General features: G+C 35.4%; 1 protein-coding gene across 1 annotated transcript in view; it reads left to right on the top strand.

Annotated features, from left to right (window-relative positions):
• Positions 1 to 21043, top strand: part of GTDC1 (glycosyltransferase like domain containing 1) — a 382423-nt gene that overhangs the window by 54814 nt on the left and 306566 nt on the right. The window contains exon 3 of the mRNA XM_019925526.3: positions 16061 to 16167. The gene's annotated coding sequence lies outside the window, so the exon portion shown is untranslated. The remainder of the gene's footprint in view (positions 1 to 16060; positions 16168 to 21043) is intronic.

The following is a 21043-nucleotide window of genomic DNA, read 5'->3' on the forward strand; positions in this document are numbered from 1 at the left end:
TATGATAACGGCTCTTTCTAAGAGATCTTAAGATTTTTAAGAGATCTTACTTAGACCCCTTACGTTTTGACAGATAAATATTAGGTGATATCTGCAGTTTAAATGTGAGGTGCTTGAGAGCTTAAGTTTTGTTTCTGACTCCCATTGTGCTTCTTAATTCAAGCTATTTCCACAACTTCCTCTTTTATCCCCCAGTTTTTAAGACAGGTATTACTTTTTATCTTATCACATAATTGTTCTTTTTTATCTTATTATGTAATGTGTTTATCATGGTGCTTATGTACATGAATAGCTCTCTTATTAATTAATTATCATGTATCTGTCTCTTTTCTCAGTAGGCAGCTTACCAGTTCCTTATATTTAGGTGGACCTCATACTTACTCCTTTTGCGTCTTATAATACCTAGCCTAGTTGAATTTAAAGCAGTCCTTAGACAATAGAATACTATTTTAGAGCCAGAAGGTATCTTAATCTAGTTCAGTACTGCCATTTTCTACATGAGGAAACGGAGATCCAGGGCAGCTGTAATTTGCCAGAGCACGACTCGTAGAGCCATGGCCAGAACCCAGATGTCGTCATGTCTGTTCTAGCCACCTTTGCACCATACTACACTTGTTCCCTATTTGGCTGAGAGATGTATTCCATAAGGATGAAGGGGACCCTCAAAGATCACTGTATCAACATACAGACTCCAAAACCACTATTTAAAAACTTAATTTAGCAGCTTTTCTTGTTAGTGCTTGGAAGAGTATAGTTTTGAATGTTTTAGATCTAACTGTGTTATGTAGGAAACCACATTAAGAGGCACATAGGGAAAGGAGCTCACATGTTGAACTCTTCCTGTGTTCCTGCCAAGCAGTGTACAGGTGCTTTACACTCATCACCTCAACTATTTATTGTGACAGTCCTGTGAACTGTTATCCACATGAGCAAACTGAGACTCACAGAGGTGAAACAATCTTCAAGTAGAACTAGAAGATGTGGGGTGTGAGTCCAGGCCTACATGACTACAATGACTGTGCTCTTACAATTATGCTTCATTGTTACGGCCCTCAGCCAAAGCCAAGAATAGCAGCTGTATTAGCAGGTACCACACCTGACTTCCTACTGAGGGGAAGTCCAGCAGCCATTCCCCATTGTCTGTGGCAGGAGGTGATTGTTGGTGCCTGAGCTGGGTGGCAGTGTCTGACTCACTAAGTAATCTCACATTTTCTAACCATGGTTTGTGGCTCATATTTGTGACCTTTTCTATATGTATCTTATGTCATTGTTCCCTTTTCCATTCTGTGGGAGAACAGCACCATGTTATAAGCCCACATGTCTCATTCTTGCTTCTACCTAAGCCTCACTTTCCATCTTGTTAATGCTCCTCCTTTCTTCCCTTTTTCTCTCCACTCTTAACTCTTGGTGTGGAGAGAAAATTAGATGTGCTTGTTTCAAAGATACTTGAATGGATGAACTTCATTTTTTTCCCCCCGAATTCTTCTGTGGTGGTATGAAGAATAATGGGACAAAAAATATAAAAAGAAGGTGATGTGTAGTCACATTATTTGTCTTCCAGCAAAACAGCTTTTCAAAATAGCAAGATATATGCAATTCATAACTTATATAAAGTTCATCATTTATATTTATAAAATCTGTGTTTTGATGCTAGATGCAATTACTTCAAGTTTCAAACAATTATTTAAAAATGCTTTTGAATCATCTCCCTAAGAGCTTTCAACACGGTATAAATAGTACACTTTTTAACATTTCCTTTTGCATACCTGCAGTTTGCATCATCTTTGAGATTGTTTACCACATTTTTTTGCAAGGCACATGTGAAGACTCAGCCAACAAATGTCATTATATATGTGGGTTTCAAAAAGCAAATGGGGAAACTTTTGTTTAACCTTTTCAAAGAGTTGTTATCTGGGCTTTCCCCCATTTCAGAGCAAAACCAGATGTAAACCAAGGATGTGAACCAGTGTACATATTTTTGAATATATACCTCCTTTTAGGTTTTGCCAGTGATCATTTTTGTTAAAATATTACCACCTCCCCACTGGGAATTTAGAATGTTTCTGGTAAATAGTTCACTATAATCTGGTGATTTCCATCACTTCGCTTGTCCAGTTAAATTCTTATGGATTGTTTCTTAAAAAGAACAACACCATTGTGAGATGAGGAATTGGAGCCATGGCATTTGATTAAATGTGTTCATGGGGGAAAATATGCTAAGAAGGCATTAGAATTTTTTCTTTATGCCAAAAAGTGCATTAGACTGGTAGACTCTACAGAGGGAGGTGACTCAACGGAATATCCTGAGGTGGAAGGTATTGGATAATAAGAACACCGAGTGAGAGAGAATAGTTTTTCTTAGCATGGGAAGTATAGTCCCTTTTCTAAGTAGAAGGGCTCAAACCCTAAACCACTGTGTTGAGATGGCATTTTTATTTATTTAGATTTTCCTTTCTGTTTAATTAAAGATTGGCATTAAGATGATCCTGTTTTTTGTTTATTTATTTTTTAAAAATCGCTTATCTTCTATATTGCAAAAAAAAAATCCACTAAGAATGAATTAAAATTTTGTTAGGGGTATTTGTGTTGTGTTTATTCCTTCAGGTTTTAAATTTCATATATTCAGTGCCTTTTACTAGAACATTACATGCTTTATATATGCTTTATAATTATCTAGTACAAACTGTCTCTTATTAAGTATTTGATGGCACGTAAGATGTTTAAGACAATTTCATGTCCTACTTCTTCTACATAGTGAATACTAGACAGCTACTGGTTAAATAAATTAGGGAAGAAATAACTGAATGAGTACAGAAATATGTGGGGGCATGTATTATTTTCTTTTCTGAGTCAGATTCATGATTTCTATGATGTTGCCTTACCAAATTCTTAAAATACAGATTTACATTAAATGATTTAGGTACTCACTATATAAAAATTCAATATTAAAAAATAAGGGTGAATAAATTTAAAAATAACTAATTCTACAAATAAATAATTATTATAATTTGGAACATCATTTCAGACATTTTTTTTCTCCTTCTGTGCACACAAAACCACCCCCCCACACACATGCCCACATACATACATAGATTTGTAGATGGAGAAATAAGAGATAAATTATAAGGATAGGATCATCCTACATACTACTTTCACTTAAATAAAAGTAATATTACTTGATTTTTACAGAAGTAAAAGAAATTAAAAACAAAAGGAGTTACAGTAATTAAGAGATGATCCCTTATAATAAGAAATATCTGATTTCACTAAAGTAGAAAAAAATTATGAAAAATGGTAACAGATCAGGATCATTATATTTTAAAAATTAACTATATATATTATTGTATCAGTTTATTTCCTGCAATGAAAAGTAAGAAATTAACATATTTCCCTTTTCCTACCTCCTAATTCTTATTACTTATATTAAATTTGTACCTTGCATTTGTACCTTGTGTAACACTTGCCTTCTGTTTTGTAACTAGTTTTCAGTTATTTAGTCTTAGTTTTGTATTTAACAGTATTCAGTGCTTACTTCCTGGTCTTTTTTTTTAAACAACAGATGGTCTTCCGAAGTGGTCCTTAAGAAAATTCCATTCTCGGGGACTGATGCCCCTAAACAAGTACCACATTTTTTTTCTTTTTTTAAGGAGAATATATTTCTTTGGTCAGTAGATGGAGAAACTGAATCCTGCAGGGTAAAATCAAGTTTTGGCTCATACAACTTGATTATAAAATAATAGTTTGCTTATTTAGCTTAAGTATAGTCCTTGAAATATGAGTGTTATTTTCTTTTTCTTTTGTTTCTTAATTTTCTTTTTTGTTTTTTGAAAAATTTGATATGTAGGTCAAGTAGCAAAAACTATATAAAAATAGACTCTATGAAATTGAGGTAGAAATTGAATGTTAGGGTCACTTTAAAAAGTTCATATAGGCCACTGCATATGACACAGCCCTAGCATAGTAAATAGCCTTTAATGTTACAGAATTAGTGAAGGTGGTGCATGCTATTAGGAAGGAAAACAGAAACAGAACTATGGAGCCAAAAAAGCATACATTGGACTAAAAGAATACCTATTGGTTCAGTGCTATTGAGGAAGAGAGCTCCTAACAGGAAATCAACTCTGTAGGCATCCTGGGGTCAGAATGCAAATGGTTTTGAAAATCTAACTGGTTTAGAATTCACTCTGTAGGAAATGAGGAGTAAATGATGGCATTTTTAATGTTTATTTTTATTTATTTTTAATTGAAAGATTCTTTAAATTCCATAGTGCTTTACAGTTTTCAAGAGCTTCACACACATGATTTCACATTATCCCATAATAACCCTTTTTGCCCCCCTACCCCTATACTGCCCCTTGTTATTTTCTTTTAGTTGTGTACTTTTAAAAGATTGATGGATTATTTGTGCCAGAAAAGTAAAACCCTGGGTCACTCTCAAAAAGAGTTAGTACTAAATCCAGTTGGTTCTATAGAAGCAGAGGTCCAGTGAGCATCTCCCAGGGCATTCTGAGGCTGTCACCCATGTCACTTCTGCTATACTTGCTGAGATTGCTGACTGAAGTTCTATTTCTGGAAGACCAGAAATGGAAGGGCCCCTTTTCTTCGGGGTACCTATTGGAAAAATTTTCCCGTTTTCTCCTATTAGTATATGTTGTACCTTCTTATTCTCCTTTTCTTGCACTTGATAATGGGAGATAGCATTAAAGCAGCATTGTATTTTAATCATACTCTGTGAATATGGCTTTTCTCTGTAAAGATCCATTCATTCGGAGGACAAAGAACCTGTTTTATCTCTATTCTGTAAAAATAAATATAGTCTATTTACATCCACACATTTCTCCATGTCTGTCTTCTTTAATTCTTTATTTTGACTAATTTCTTGGCTGGCTGAATTTGGTTATCAGGTGTTTTGTTTTGTTTTTTAGGTTTTTTTTTTTGGTTTCATCTAAGCCTATCTATATCTGTTTATATATCTACCTATATGTATAAATATTTTTTCAAGAAGAGCTCATGGTTGCTGAATTTCTTGAGTAATTGAATGCTTGAAAGTGTTTGTAGGTTGCTTTTGTGCTTTATGGACAATTTGGCTGGGCATCACATAATTGGGTGTTATATCTTTCCCTTAGAACTCTGAAGACATTGCCCTATCATCTCCAGATAATAGTGAATGCTGCTATAGAAAAGTCTAAGGCCACTCTTGGTTTTTCTGCCTTTTTATTTTCTGCCTTTTATTTTCTCTCTTTCTTAAATTCTGTAACCTCATGAGGATATGTCTTAGTATTAATTGTTTTGAATCCAGTTTTTCTGGAACGTTTTCTTTTTTAAGTATTTTATCCCACCCCCACCCACACACCCCCCAAGAGAAGGTTTTCTTTTATTATATTGCTTTTTTTTCTGTTTCATTTGTTCTGGTTTCTTTTGCAAGAATGTCAAGTGTGTATTGGCTAGATCTCTTTCATCTTCTATATTGATTATCTCATCTCATCTAGTATATCTTTCAAAACTTTTCATTTTGTGTGCTTTTTTAATGCCCATCCTCTCTTTTTCTTACTGTTTCAGTATTGCATGTTGTTTTTTTTGTTGCTTATTTTGTGGCTTTAATCTATGTTTTTTTTTCTTTTTTTTTCCCCTCAATCTCCAGCTTCTTTAGCCTTACAGTTTGCTGTTTCATCTTTTAATTTTCTTATCTTCTCTTAGATATTTCATACTTTTCGTTGGGTAGCTCATATTCTCTGTAATTTAAACTGTGGAAAATTATTTGTGAGTAATTCCTCTGTTTCCTAAGACATTATCTTTTTTTCATCTGTCATTTGCTTATATCCTTCCACTCCAATCCTCAGTAGTTCTGTGTAAATTTTTTGCTGATTCCTTTCTAGTTCATACTCATTTTTGAATGGGCTTAATTCCTTTAAAAACAGGTATTACCTGAGAAAAGTATGAGGTCAGATGCAAGTATTGAGTAGTAGGGAGAGGGGATAAATGACATCAGTTTGCACTTCCATATGGACTTTTTTAACTTAAACACTTCTTCATCCAAGATGGTTCCTTTGATCTGGGGACATGTCTCACCTCAGTTTGCAGTGCTGTGAAGGTCACTGTGACTTTGAGTTCCTGTGAGTCAAAGGAATGGTTTGGTGATAACTCCTTCCTGTTTCTTTCCTCCCATTTGGCACTATCTCTGAGCTTGGAAGCTAGACATTGACAATAAAAACATGTTGATGTTTCCGCTGTCCTTCTGTGGTATAGACCATGATTTTCTGGAGAAACCTCTTTTATTTTCTCCTAGGTTGATGCTTAAACATCATTGCCCTAATCAGAGTTTCCTTGAATGGGGTTTAGAACTGTTCCAACTTTAGGGAAGTCTTTATCCTGCCTGAGATCTGAGGGGGTGTGGTCAGCATGACTCCTCATTTGATTCCAGGCATCACATTTTTCTTTCTTTCTTTCTTTCTTTTTTTAAATAGTTTGTGGTTTGTGGTTGTGGCTGTGTCTTTGTTTCATTGAAGTTGAGGTATTCATTATTTTTTGTTCCTTTGTTTTTTTTTTTTTTTTGGTTTGTTTCTGGAGTAGAGACTAGGGTAACAGTATCTTCCTACTGTCTCTCTTTTTTTTTTTTTTATCTGTCTCTGCTGGCTCACTGGTGTGCTCGCTGTCACTCCCTCTCATCCTCCCTTTTGTTACCCTTCCTCTCCCCCTGCCCTTAGCTACTTACCCCTTAAATCAGGAGGTTTTCCAAAGACCCATTTTCAGTCCATTTTTTTTCTATGTTAGTTTTCTCTTCCTGAGTGACTTTGTCTACTCCTGTGTCATTAATCTTCACCTGTAGTTTAATTTTTATTATTTTTTTGGTTTTCTTTCAGCTTTATTGAGATCTGAAAAAAACACTGTAGAAGTTAAAGGTGTACAGCATAATGACTTGACTTACATATATTATGAAATGATTACCACAATCAGTTTAGTTATCATCCATCATCTCATAGTCTAATGATTTTTGGATTAGCAGTTTGGCATTGACTCCTCCTGAGCTCCAAATGCTTACTAAATACTAATAATACCTCAAAATTTCCATTCAAAATGAAATTGTTAATCTTCCTTACAAAATGTGGTTCTGTTTACTACCTCATTTAATGGAAACTCATTCTCCCAAATTATTAAGACTTAAAGGGCTTCCCTGGTGGCGCAGTGGTTGAGAGTCCGCCTGCCGATGCAGGGGACATGGGTTCGTGCCCTGGTCTGGGAAGATCCCACATGCTGCGGAGTGGCTGGGCCCGTGAGCCATGGCCCCTGAGCCTGTGCGTCCGGAGCCTGTGCTCCGCAATGGGAGAGGCCACAACAGTGAGAGGCCCGCGTACCACAAAAAAAAAAAAAAAAAGACTTAAAGATGTCTCAGTCAACCATAATTTTTCTTTCCCATGCTTCTCTCAACTGATCACTTATCCCTCCTGACTAATATTGATTTCTCTTGTGTCCATTGTGTCTTTACATTGAGACTGTAAGTCCATTGGAGGCAGGCATCTGTCATAGTGCTTCACATATAATATGTAGTTTCTAAAAAAATGTTGATTCGAATCCTTTGAATGCTAATTTTAGCTTTAATAAAAATCTGATATCAAGATGGTTTTAATGTCTTAATCTAAAATCATCCTGTGGTAATTTCACATATTTTACTGCTAATCACCTTGTCTGGATGATAGCTTTTTGTATACTTATAACTCCTGCCTTCTCTTTTTCTTCAGTTCACATATCTATGAAGAGTTTAAGACTATACCATTCCTCAGACTTAAAACCTTTTTGTTGACTTTATTGTTGTTTAACTCCCCCTCCCCCAAATTTTGATTGTTTCCTAAATGATTCAGCTCTTACTAGACTTAAAAATATCCTGGTCAACATTGTTGGGTGGTTTCTTTGTGAAAATATTAAGAAGCCAGTGGTAAAAGATCTTTATATTACATTTTAATTTTTGTTTGTAAAATTAGATGTCTTAATTAAAATTGCTTTATATTTAATGTGGTACTTTTATACTGTTAATTCTTAATTATTATTATATTTTGGATTGGGAGTCCCTTAAGCATTAATTTTTTCATACATTGGGAGAGAAAAGCAATAAATGTCAAGAGATTGAGTGAAGAAATCAATTGTATGTAGTATGGTAAAACCCTTGTGTTGACACATACTGGTACATGTTAGCTGTTTGGTGCATACGTTTCTTTATTGGCATTGGGAACATAATCTTTTGAAACCATCATTGTAAAAGTGAAGCTGTCATTGTAAAACTTAAGATTTTGACAATAAGAACTGCTCCTCAATATGGGAAGCTTGTTGAATTTCTCATAAAGCCACAAACCATGAACTTCTCTTGGAGAAAGATACTTTTTAAATGACCTGACATGTTTTAAAGAAAAGGTGGATCCTTTTGGTTTATGAGCAGGAGAGCCATTGCATTGCATTTCCATGTTAAACTGCACACACAAGATCTGGATTTTAAAAAGGAAAGAACTTTCTCAGGTGATTAACTTTAAAATAATTTCTTATGTAATTAATTTAAAAATAATGTCTTTAATTTTTAGAGCAGTTTTAGGTTTAGAAAAATTGAGTGGAAGGTACAGAGGGTCTCCCCTCCCTAACCTCCCCCACCATCAAATCCCCACCAGAGTGGTACATTTGTTACAACCCATGAACAAACATTGATCCATCATTATCAACAAAAGTCCTTAGTTTAAATTAAAGTTTACTCTTTTTGTGTTAGACATTCTAAAGGTTTTGACAAATGTATAATGAAACATGTATTCACCCTTGTAATATCATACAGAATAGCTTCACTGCCCTAAAAATCCCCTGTGATTCACCTAATCATCCTTCCCTCCCTCTTTCCTGTAAATCCCCTGGCAAACCACTGATGTTTTTACTGTCTCAATAGTTTTGCCTTTTCCAGAATATCTTATAGTTGGAATCAGGCAGTATGTAGCCTCTTCAAATTGGCTTCTTTCACTTAGCAATATGCATTTAAGACTATTCCATGTGTTTTCATGGCTTGATAGCTCATTTCTTTTTAGTGCTGAATAATATTCCACTGTCTGGATGTACCGTTTATCCAGTCACCTTTTGAAGGATAGCTTGGCTGTTTCCAAGTTTTGGCAATTCTGAATAAAGCTGCTGTAAACATTTGTGTGCAGGTTTCTGTGTGGGTGTAGGTACCAAGGAGCATGATTGCTGGATTGTATGGTAAGAATATGTTTAGTTTTAATTTTGTAAGAAACTGTCAAACTGTCTTCCAAAAGAGGCTGAACCATTTTGTGGTCTCACTACAAATGAAGGAGAGTTCCTGTTGCTCCACCTACTCTTCAGTATTTCAGGTGTTGTTAATGTTTTGGATTTTAGCTGTTCTAATAGGTGTGTATTAATTTACTATTCCCTGATGACATGTGATGTTGAGCATTTTCATATGCTTATTTGCCATCTGTATATCATCTTCGATGAGGTGTCTGTTCAGATCTTTTGCTCATTTTAAAATTGGGTTTTTTCAATACCATATGATATCACTTATATGTGGAATCTAAAATATGACACAAATGAACCTATCTGTGAAACAGAAACAAAATCAGGGACAGAGAATAGACTGGTGGTTGCCAAGAGGGAGGGGTGTGGGAGAGGGTAGGAGTGGGAGTTTGGGATTAGCAGATGCAAACTGTTTTATATAGAATGGATAAACAACATGGTCCTACTGTATAGTACAGGGAACTATATTTCAATATCCTGTGATAAACCATAATGGAAAAGATATGAAAAAGAATGTATATACCTGTATAACTGAGCCACTTTGCTGTACAGTAGTAATGAATACAAGATTGTAATTCAACTATACTTCAATAAAAATAAATTTTAAAAAATTGGGTTGTTTATTGTTGAGTTTTAAGAGTTTATTTATTTATTTTTAAATTTTTGGTGTATTTTGGATGAGTCCTTTATTAGGTATGTCTTTTGCAAATATTTTTGCCCAGTCTGTGGGTTGTCTTATTTTCTTTTTTTTTTTCCCATGTCTTATTTTCTTGACATGTCTTTTGCAGAGAGGAAGTTTTTAATTTTAATGAAATCCAACTTACCAGCTTCCTTCCCCCCAGCCGCCCCCAATTGTGCCTTTGGTGTTGTGTCTAAAAAGTCATGGCCAGGGCTTCCCTGGTGGCGCAGTGGTTGGGAGTCCGCCTGCCTATGCAGGGGACGAGGGTTCGTGCCCCGGTCCGGGAGGATCCCACATGCCGCGGAGCGGCTGGGCCCGTGAGCCATGGCCTCTGAGCCTGCGCGTCCGGCGCCTGTGCTGCGCAACGGGAGAAGCCACAACAGTGAGAGGCCCGCGTACCAAAAAAAAAAAAAAAAAAAAAAAAGATTAAAAAAAAAATGTCATGGCCAAACCAGGGTCATCTGCATTTTCTCATGTATTATCTTCTAGGTGTATTATAGTTTTGCATTTTACATTTAGGCCTGTGATCCATTTTGAGTTATTTTTTTGTGAAGGGTATAATGTCTATATCTAGATTCAAATTTTTACCTGTAGATGTCCAGTTGTTCCATCACCATCTGTAGAAAAAACTGTCCTTCATTGAATTGCCTTTGGTCCTTTGTCAAAGATCAGTTGATTATATTTGTGTTGGTCTATTTCTGGGCTCTCTTTTCTGTTCCTTTGATCTATTTGTTCTTTCACTGGTACCACACTGGCTTGATTACTGTATAATTAATTTTTAAAATAATAATTAGTAAACTATTTAAGTGTTTTTTGTTAAGATTTGTGAAACAAGTTATCTTAAACCAATTTCTTATATTAAGTGTGAGATATGTTATTTTTAAAAATAGATACATTATTGGTAATCATTTTAGTAAAATTTATGTACAGTAGAAACACTGTCATAATGGAAAGAAATAAAATTATAATATTTTTACTTTAAAGAAACTATACTCTTATTCAGCAGCTTGTTTTATAAGTTCTGTTGGCTCTTTAATACCTATTAAAGAATTTACTTTTTCAAATATGAAATAATAGTTTAAATGTGATTATTAAAAAGTCTGGATTAATCTTCTAAAACAACACTGTCCAGCATGAGAAATCAATATAGCTGTTCTTATATTTTTTGGAAAGCTGTTGCTTTTTTAGCATTAGGAAGAAATGACATTACTTGTCTGAAATATTTCATGGTGTAAATCAATGTGTGAACCCTTTAGTTTGTGAAACAAATTGAGCTAGAGCTTGCAGGATGCTGATAAATACATGGCACATTTTTTTGCCTGGAGACCTATTCAGGAGAAAAAAAACTAACCAGTAATATAAAGTAATATGTGGTAAGCACAGTGTGGGTGGCAGTGCAGTAAGCTCAGTAGTACGTTATGTGACTGGTGACTATAAACTAGTGATATCACACAGCTAATTTTTACTCATGGTGTCTTTAGCCTTGTGTGTCAGAAACACAGTGAATTTACAAAGAAGTCATTAGGTTATTGGGATGATTGTCAGCCATGATCAACTGCTAAGAATGTATTTTTTTATATCAGTTTTATTCAGGTATAGTTTACTTACAGTAAACGGTACCCATTTTAAGTGGGCAATGTGGTGAGTTTTGACAAAAGTACACAGTTGTGTAACTATGACCACAATTATGATTTGGAATGTTTGTATAACCCCAGAAAGTTCCCTTGTGCCCCCTTGAAGTCAACCCCCCCCCACCTCCAATCTCAGTGTCCAGTCAATTGCTGATCTGCTTTCTGTATTGTAGATTGGTTTGCATTTTCTAGAATTCTTAGGAGTGTGTTTTGCTAAATGCAGAAGATATGTTCTTGAAAAATTGATGGCAAATTGATTTTTTATAAAATGAACAATATGTTTTATTAAAATTTTTGAGATGCTCAAATGAAGTTCAGTTGGTATTATTCCTCTTATTTTGGGTTTCAAGTTTTTCTACCTTGTATTCTCTCTGTAATAACTTAAATCTATATTTCATGTAGCTTAATATATAAAACCAACTCATGACATGTTATTTTGTAGAGCAAATTATCCTTTAGTAGTTATACTGTTATCTCCTCATTTGCTTATTTATAAAAGTTGATAAACAATACAAGAAATAAAAATCTACAGATCCTGTTGTTGTTATTAGAATTCAATACCTTCTTTATTCCATACAGTTGTCATTCAATCGACAGTTTAACCTTGCTGTGTAAAAGGCCATTTGCCTTGTCCTTATGCCCTATTGCTCGGACCTCTGGGAATAGGAGAGTTAGGGTGGATAAAATAGCTCTTTACTTCATAACATTCTGTTCTTTGTGACACCTATTACTCATATGTAGTCTATTCTAAAGCATGCTGAAAAGTAGCAGTTGATCTCATGGAGAAAATAGCCCCACCAAGGTGAAATATTAGAATCCTTTTATGACTTTTTATCAAATGTACTGAAACGTTTACCTCTTTTTATAGGAAAGAGTTAAGAATCCTTTGCATATTAGAATGGCTGGAGTTTTCTGGTTTTGCCCAGAAACGTTCTGTTTCTAGAATTTATGCTGCTTCATTTATTAGTCATTTTGAAACTAGTTCTAAATAAAAGCCAAACATTATGAAAAGATTTTTCATCTTTGCTCCACCAAACGTATTTAAATTTCTAGTTAATTTGGAAATCTTGTACTCACATAAAGACAAATAATTCTAAACTTATTTAATACAGTAACACTTTGGATAACTGATGTTCTACTAACCAAATCCTTAAGTAACTGGCATTTTGAAATGATAAATGTGTATCTGTTAAGAAATCTTGAAGATCTCCGTTTAAACACTGCTTCACTGAAGCCTTCAGACCAAAGAAAAAATGTGTCAGTAGTCAATTTGAGAGAGACAGTATATGTGGGATGGGACTAAACGGCAATAGATAAGAGCAACCAACTTGAGAACTTAATGGTGATTATCCTTCTCAAAACGAGTCAGTCAATACTCTTTTTTTTTTTTTTTAAAGTAATGCACAGGCTACTTTTAAAATTTCTTCATTTTGGGGGATTGTCTTCAGAAGCCCAGGCATATTCCATTTAGCCTATACTGTGATGGCTTACACATAGTCCTCCCTTCAGCAGGTTAAATCAAATGGGGGAAGAGACATAAACTATTACCTGTCACAAAGCAGATTGCACCAATGTTCTAATAGTGGCATCTAATGGTACAGTGGGGAGGGAAAAAATAATTCTGGCTTGGATGTCAGGGAAGGCTTCATGAAGTGATACTGTTTATAAATAGAGTGATGAGTTGCATTAAAATTTGTATTTTTACCCCCATTTACAAAGTTACTATTTACTTTAGAAAATTTGGAAAACCAGAGAAGCATTGAGAAAAAAGAAAAAAAAATTAAATTACCATTAATGTTTTCATAGGCAATCCATTACTTATGGATTACCTTTAGCTATATTTTCACCTGTCACTTTTAATATGGACATTTCTCCATGTCATTAAGTGTTTTTCTGCAACATCATTTTAAATAACTGCATAGTCATTTAACTACTGTATAAGGCAGAGGGACTGGCAGAGGCCAGGTGACAGCAAAGTGTCCACTATGTTTAGAGAATGAGGACATCTAGGTCCACGTGAGGAGAGTGTGGGAAGCAGTTGGAATAGGATAGATTGAGACTTGATAATGGATGCCCAAGGCCTGAAGCTTTGAATCTGTTTTGTAGGTACTCTTTCACCCAGCTACCATCAGTTGTATGAATTCTTCCTTGACTTATGGTCGGCAAAATGAATTGACCTCTGGTTTATCCTCTCGTAATACTTTGTGCATGCACACTCATGCATGCATGTACACTCACATGTTAGCACGCACACACACACACACACACACACGTTTTAAGTATCTATGTGCCTGTCTTCCCCATTAGAATATATCTTTGTGTAAGCGTGTGACAATTAATTCGGTCTGAGTTAAGGAAAGCACAGCAGGTCAGTTCTTAACATTCTTGGTGGTTGGGATGCCATTGAAAACTGGCTGATGGACAGGAGGAAGATGGATTTAAAGGAAGAGAGAACAGAAGGTTATTGCGTTGTCCAGATTTGAAGAAATAAGTCTCTGATGTAATAGGCTACTGAGAGTGGGAGGGATATTATTTCCAACAATTATATTCTGATCATTCCCAGGGATCTCATTCTTAATTTTGGAAATTAACATTTTGCTTTAAACCTTTTTTCTCTTTTTGTTTCCTTTGAGACTAGTCTGAAACAATTTTAACTCTTGATTTTATTAAAATTAAAAAAAACAGTGATGTTTTGGTTACACAGTTGATTAATATTAATTATGATCTGAAATACCATCTTAATTACATTTGGTTAAAGAAAAACACTAAATAGTGTTTTTGGAATAGAATTTTGGATGAAAATAATTGGTAAAAATATATTATCATTTATGGCCATTTCCTTATTCTAGCAGATTCATTGTCTAAGAATGTTAACCTTAGTATTATCAAAAAGATTCTTTAGTAGATGAAATTTGAAATATTATTAGAACGTTCCTTTATTCTTATAAAACATGACTAGTTTCTCCACAAAATTTCAATATTAAAAATAATGAATTTTCACCAAGATGAATGTTTATTCAGATACTGAAGATTTGGTTAAGGATTTTCCTGGTGGCACAGTGGTTAAGACTCCGAGCTCCCAATGCAGGGGGCCTGGGTTCAATCTCAGGTTAGGGAAGTAGATCCCACATGCATGCTGCAACTAAGAGTTCGCATGCTGCAACTAAGAAGCCTGTGTGCTGCAACTAAGACCTGGCGCAACCAAATAAATAAATAAAATAAATATTTTAAAAAACGGGACTTCCCTGGTGGTGCAGGGGTAAAGAATCCACCTGCCCATGAAGGGGGCACGGGTTCGAGCCCGGTCTGGGGAGATCCCACATGCCGCGGAGCAACTAAGCCTGTGCACCACAACTACTGAGCACCTAGAGCCTACTACCGAGCACCTAGAGCCTGTGTTCTGCAACAAGAGAAGCCCACTGCAATGAGAAGCCCGCGCACTGCAACGAAGAGTAGCCCCCGCTCTCTGCAACTAGAGAAAGCCTGTGCGCAGTAACGAAGACCCAACACAGCCAAAAATAAATTACTTTAAAAAAAATGTTAAAAAAAAAAGAATTAGTTAAATGTTGTGTATTTGCTTATTGATTGACTGCTTAAAAGCAAGGCCAAATATTTTTATTTAAAAAGATGCACCATATAACGAATTTTTGAATAGCATACCACTGATGAATCTTTACTTTCGAAGATGCTTTTTATTGGCTAGTGCTCTGCTAAGAACAACAGACTAATGTATTTAGAAATTTTCATGATGCTAATTACAATTTATTAAGCACTTACTGTATGTCAAGCTCTGGCTCGAATAGTTAAGGGACATTCTGTTATTTAAAAACACCCCCTGATGAGGTGGGTCTTATCTATTATTACATGAGGAAATTGAAGCTCAGAAAGGTTACGTTTCTTGCCCAGGATTACACATGTAGCAAGTAGCAGAGCAGGAGGTGTTTTTCTCTGGTTTGTGTGTCTTTTCATTATTAAGCGTTATTTCTTTTGAAGTGTTATGGGAAAGACCTTAAGGAATGTTAATACTGTAAGTGGCATCACATGTGAATGGTATATATGCCTCTCCATCAGCAGATGACTATTTTGTTTACTAATTTCTTTTAGTGGATAACTTCTCATCTTTTTTGATCCTTCCAAAATTGCATACCCAGCACTGGCATGAATGAAAAAAAAAAAAGGGCTACCATAAGATTATTATTTAGCTAGATTTTTCTTTCTTATATCCTGTTTAAAAAATAAGAGTATTTTCTTTGAAAAACTTTCTGTACTTATTGAGACAACATTGGTATCCTCATTTAATGTGTGTGATTGATAGATATAATTTTATATTTACTTTTTAACTGTCTTATACTTTCAAAAACCATGTAAAGCCTCTCCAACTGCTATTTCTCCTTAACAGTATCTTTAAGAAGCAGTCACAACATGTTTCTTCCTGAACACCCAACAGTTTAGCATTCTATCAGATGTTTTGCAGGGCTTCAGCAAGTCGTTATAGTGAACGTCTTCAGGAGGCAATGAAGTAGGCAGAGCGCTGCGGCCTAGACACCTGTAGAGATTGAAACACCTGCCCTCAAGCAAAAGGTAGTAATTAGTTGCTCAGATTCCCTTGCAAACTTCCCCAGTGTTGTTGCACATGAAACACAAAGATCACAGGGATGCTGTCATGAGCTCCGCACTGTTGGAGTTGTTTATGCCCATTCAATTTTTAATGTTCCTATAAGACATTTTGATGGGAACCCTGAGCCCAGAGGGATTTGCACACTTGATCAAACCTGTGATGAGTTAAATATAGAAGTAAAGAGAAACCTTTGGATTACATTGACTGTTAACTTTTAGCATGGTGTTAGTGGAAAACATTAACATGATCCTAGAGGCAAAGTTGTGTTTGATCAACCTTCACAATTTCTTGTTTCTCGACAGCAGGTATAGCTTCAGTAAATCTAAACAAGTTCTTTAAGGCTTATAGATCCAAGTGCCGGTGGATATCTGGATGGCATCGTCTGAATATTTTAAAAGATGATTTTATATCAACCACTTTTATCAAAATTGAACTGTTCTCATATACCAACCTTTTAATCCTACCACTTTGTCATATACAGTTTATATTACTAAAGAATGAGATGATAGGTGATTGAATTTTAGTAAAATACAGTAGTAAATATGAATTGGATATTTTGGGGCCAAAGAAATTTATTACTCAGAGTACTTGGAAAGTCTTTTTATACCATTGTTTTAATTTTAACACTATATATACTCGATACTATGCGGGATAAAAACTAGTGGTTTACTGGGTAGTTTTTAACTTTGGGATTCAGTTCTTTGATTATTATATTTGTGTAAGTTGTTAATAAATGGTTTCACTAAAGATCCATTGCTGATGATCCTTAAATATATTTAGTGTGAAAAATGCTATAATTTCTAATATCATAGCAAATTTGGTTCAGATTTATTCTGAGACAAAATAACTCTAGCACCTCATCCTTTAAGCATAGTATGGTGGATATACATGCTTCCTAAACTGGTTCTTAGAGACAAATGTGTGTCGTGGAGTTGTCAGAGTAGAACTAAAGAAGGTTATACAGCCCTGGACTATCATTGGCAGAGATGCTAGTGAATGTGGTCAGCCCATTGTGCCTCACGTTTTCCTTCATTAATACATAGGTAGACTCTTCCAGTGGGTTTCTGAGTGTAGTTTCTTCATTAGTTCCTCAGGAAAAGTGAAATGAATGATGTGTTAAAAAGCTTACCTCTAGCTTTTACATGTGCCTGCCTTTTTTAGCCGTAGTCAGCCTCAATGTGGATGGGACTTGGGATGCTCCACTTGTAAGTTGATGACCGTGATGCTAGCTATCATAAACAAAGTACTTTTGCATGTTATACGTAGAACGTTTTGGCTAGTTTATACCTCATTGACTTTCAGGAATTTCACAGAAGTCATTCCTAAGAATTGGTCTGTCTTTAGTGGCCTTTGGAATTCCTAATAACTTCATGTACATGTTGCATAAAACATTTGCAGTCTGTTTCTTACATAAATGCTCCATGTGCCCTGGGTCAGTAACTTATTTATTGTTTTATCCTTGATGCCTAACTCAATGCAGTCCGTGTTGGTTGGATTAGTGAATGATTGAAAATACTGTGCAATGCATATGAATAGCCCATGCAAACACTATAATAAAGGGTGGATCATATGGAACACTTTCTGTAATAGAAATGACTTTTTTTCTGTATATTTTTTTCCAGTGTAATCCTAGGTTGATTTTTTTCTAGAATAAGTATCTGTGATTTGACTTTACCTTTTTACTATCAGTGCGTCAAAAATATTGTGTGAAAAAAGATTTTATATATTTACTAAAGTGAAATATTTCTTAACTCTAAGTCTCAATCTGGACCCATTGAGCTTACTTAGCTTTGTTTTCTACTCCTCTCTAACCATTTGTTTCTCCTGCTGTTCTGGACAGACTTTTCACCCTGTTTCAGAATAAGCTGCACTTCTTCCTGGCGTCATGCCGTGCGTGGTCTCTGAGCTCCAGTCTCATGAACTCCTGAGTTTCTTCTGTTTTTGACTTACCACTTTAGAATTAAATCATATGTGTTTCTATATTTTGCAAAATGTGTGCCTACATGTAGTAATGTCATTACTATGATTTTAAAATTAAAAAAAATTTAATCCTTTTCTTTCTGGCCTATGGCAGTAGTCACTCGGTACATGCTAGTTAATCTCTAGCTTTGTAGTAGGAAAATAAATTTCCAGAGAAAGTGAGAAAGACAGACAAATAGACAGAGACAGATAGGAGTGAAGGAAAGAAGGAGAGAAGACGGAGGGAGGGAAGGGGGAGGAAGGAAGGAAAGAAGGAAGGGAGGGAGGGAGGGAGGAAGGGAGAGAGGGAGCGAGGGCAGACCAGCATATTTTGTGGAATAGGGAAGGAGCAATGATTTTAGAATTTGAAAGACTTGAGTTCAAATTTCAGTTCTGCCTCCTCGCTTTGTAATGTTCAACGGGTGTAAATGATATTAATATCTACGTGGTAAGCTTGTTGTGTTAAATTAATTAATGTATATAAAGTGCTTATTAGCACATTCTCTGCACATAATACATGTTTACAAATCATAGCTAACTCTATTATTTTGCAGGTGAGGAAAGTGAGGTTTAGAGAGCTGACCAGTGGTCGTTCAGTCAGTAAATTCTGGAGAGATGACTGAAGCCCAGATTTTTCTTACTCTAAAGCAGTGTTTCTCAAACATTAGTGTACATCAGAATTTCCTGAAGGGCTCATCAGAATACAGGTTGCCTGACCCCACCCTGGAGTTTCTAGTTCAGTAGGTCTGGGATGGGGCCTGGGTATTTGCATTTCCAGTAAGTTTCCACCTGCTGCTGCTGTTGCTCCCATTGCTGGTCCAGGGACCACACTTTGAGACCCAGTGCCCTCTAGCAGTATTTCTCAACCATAGCTGCACGTGTAAGAAATCACCTGGGAGCGTCTAAAAATTGTTGATGAAACCAAAATCTTTGATCCTGTGGTTTTAAGTATCAGCTTTTTTTTTTTTTTTAAAAAAAGCCCTCCAGGTGATTCTGTTGTGCAGCCAGAGTAGGTAACGCCACTCTGCCTAAAGCTAGACTCTTGGCAATTTTCCATTAGAACTGGGTACCAAGCAAAGCACTGGCCTTGAACACCTCTTGGGTGCTCAGTGAGGCAAGGCCACTGTACTGTGTTGTTTTTGTCCCGTGATGATTGAAAACAATTGCTCCAGCCTAGAATTCTTTTATTACTTCAACTCTTCTCATTATTTGTGTCTATTGTTTGAATTTCTCCATCCAGTTTCACCCTCCAGTGTCTTGAATATACTCATCAATCTGTATTTTATGTTACTATTTGGCAGAAGCAACTATTTAGCAATAGTTGACTTGAAGTACAAAGTAAATAAAGGAATGTATCTAATTAAAAAATCACTTTAGCAACCTACTGTACTTTTAGAGTTCTAATTATGAGTTTGTTCTTCTCATCTCAGAAGAGAGGCTGTTGGAAACCTTATGTTTTTATTTTAGGGTACCCAGTTATTGGTTAGAACAGATTATGATAGCTGGGCACCCAGGAGTATATTTAAAAAATGCAGCAGATTAATTGGTAATATTTCAGTCATTTCTTCTGTTACATGATTCAGTCAATAAATGTATATGAACCAAGGCATCCATTACTGGATAAGAGTAGGCAAGGGTGGGAGGGAGATGCAAGAGGGAGGAGATATAGGGATATATGTTTATGTATAGCTGATTCACTTTGTTATACAGCAGAAACTAACACATCATTGTAAAGCAATTATACTCCAATAAAGATGTTAAAAAAATAGCCAAAAAAAAACAGTAGGCAAAATACCACATAATTTCATTAACCTTTAAGCAATGAAATTATAAATCCCTATGCAAATGATTAAGGTTATCATTGTCTATCACCCCTTTTTGATACCTACAGACTGTTAATTCTTCTCTGTCCTGCTGAGTCTTATTAAAACTTCTGACTGATGTGCTTTTATTAAAAGGTTTAGAATTTACCAATTTAAAACACTTGCTTCACACTATCACCTCTAATTTAACTAGGCCATTAAACACAGTATTTTGCAAAGGGAAAAAGTCAATAGCTGTTTCTTTAAAAAAATAATAAATTGAAATGAATTTTAAACTCTGCTTAGAGGTGAGCAACAGCTATATAGTACTAGGTCTTTTGATAGTTGATTTGTTCCTTTAGTATGCAAATTTTACGTTTACAAAGATCTACAGCTTTTATTTAAGAAATATGCCTGGAGGCTAGATTGGTAAGCTTTAGGGAGATATCTAGTTTGGTGTGAAATAAATAGTTGTTAAAGGATCACATGAATTGGGTCCCAGAAGATGAAGAGTAGAGCTGAGACAGATTGAGAAAAACTGACCGTTATTTCATTTCATTTGGCTAAAAATACCACTAAATTAAAAATGAAGACAATAAATGATGGCAACACAAAGCAAATTAATGTGAATAAGCCTTTTTTGGGGGTAGATTTTGTGAAAAGTTCTGACCTGTTAGAAGTTTAAAGAAAAGGGCTTACTACATCCCTGACAGCTTTACAGCTTTGGGTGGAAGACTTTCTCTTGGACAAGGAGGCAGGAATGGGTCACTGCTGCCCAGTGAAGTCTGCAGCATCACTTTTGGTCAGTGAGATGACAGATGTCATAGAATATGCTCACATTCAAAAGAAAAGGACTCAGGGTTGCTTTCTTAGGTTGGAGACTATAGGCTAAGCAAATAATGTCATAGATTTCTAGCTTTGGGGAAACTTTGCATCACTGATCTTTTGGAATCTCTGACCGATTTTTTTTTTCTTAAACAACTTTTTATTTTAATTTAAAAAGGGTATGAAATATATTTCTATGTTGATAGCTTGTAGAATTCTTTTTACTTTTTTTAAAAGTGCGTCTGTCTTTTTA

The sequence above is a fragment of the Tursiops truncatus genome, chromosome 7 (genome assembly GCF_011762595.2).
Source record: "Tursiops truncatus isolate mTurTru1 chromosome 7, mTurTru1.mat.Y, whole genome shotgun sequence".
Lineage (NCBI taxonomy): Eukaryota > Metazoa > Chordata > Mammalia > Artiodactyla > Delphinidae > Tursiops > Tursiops truncatus.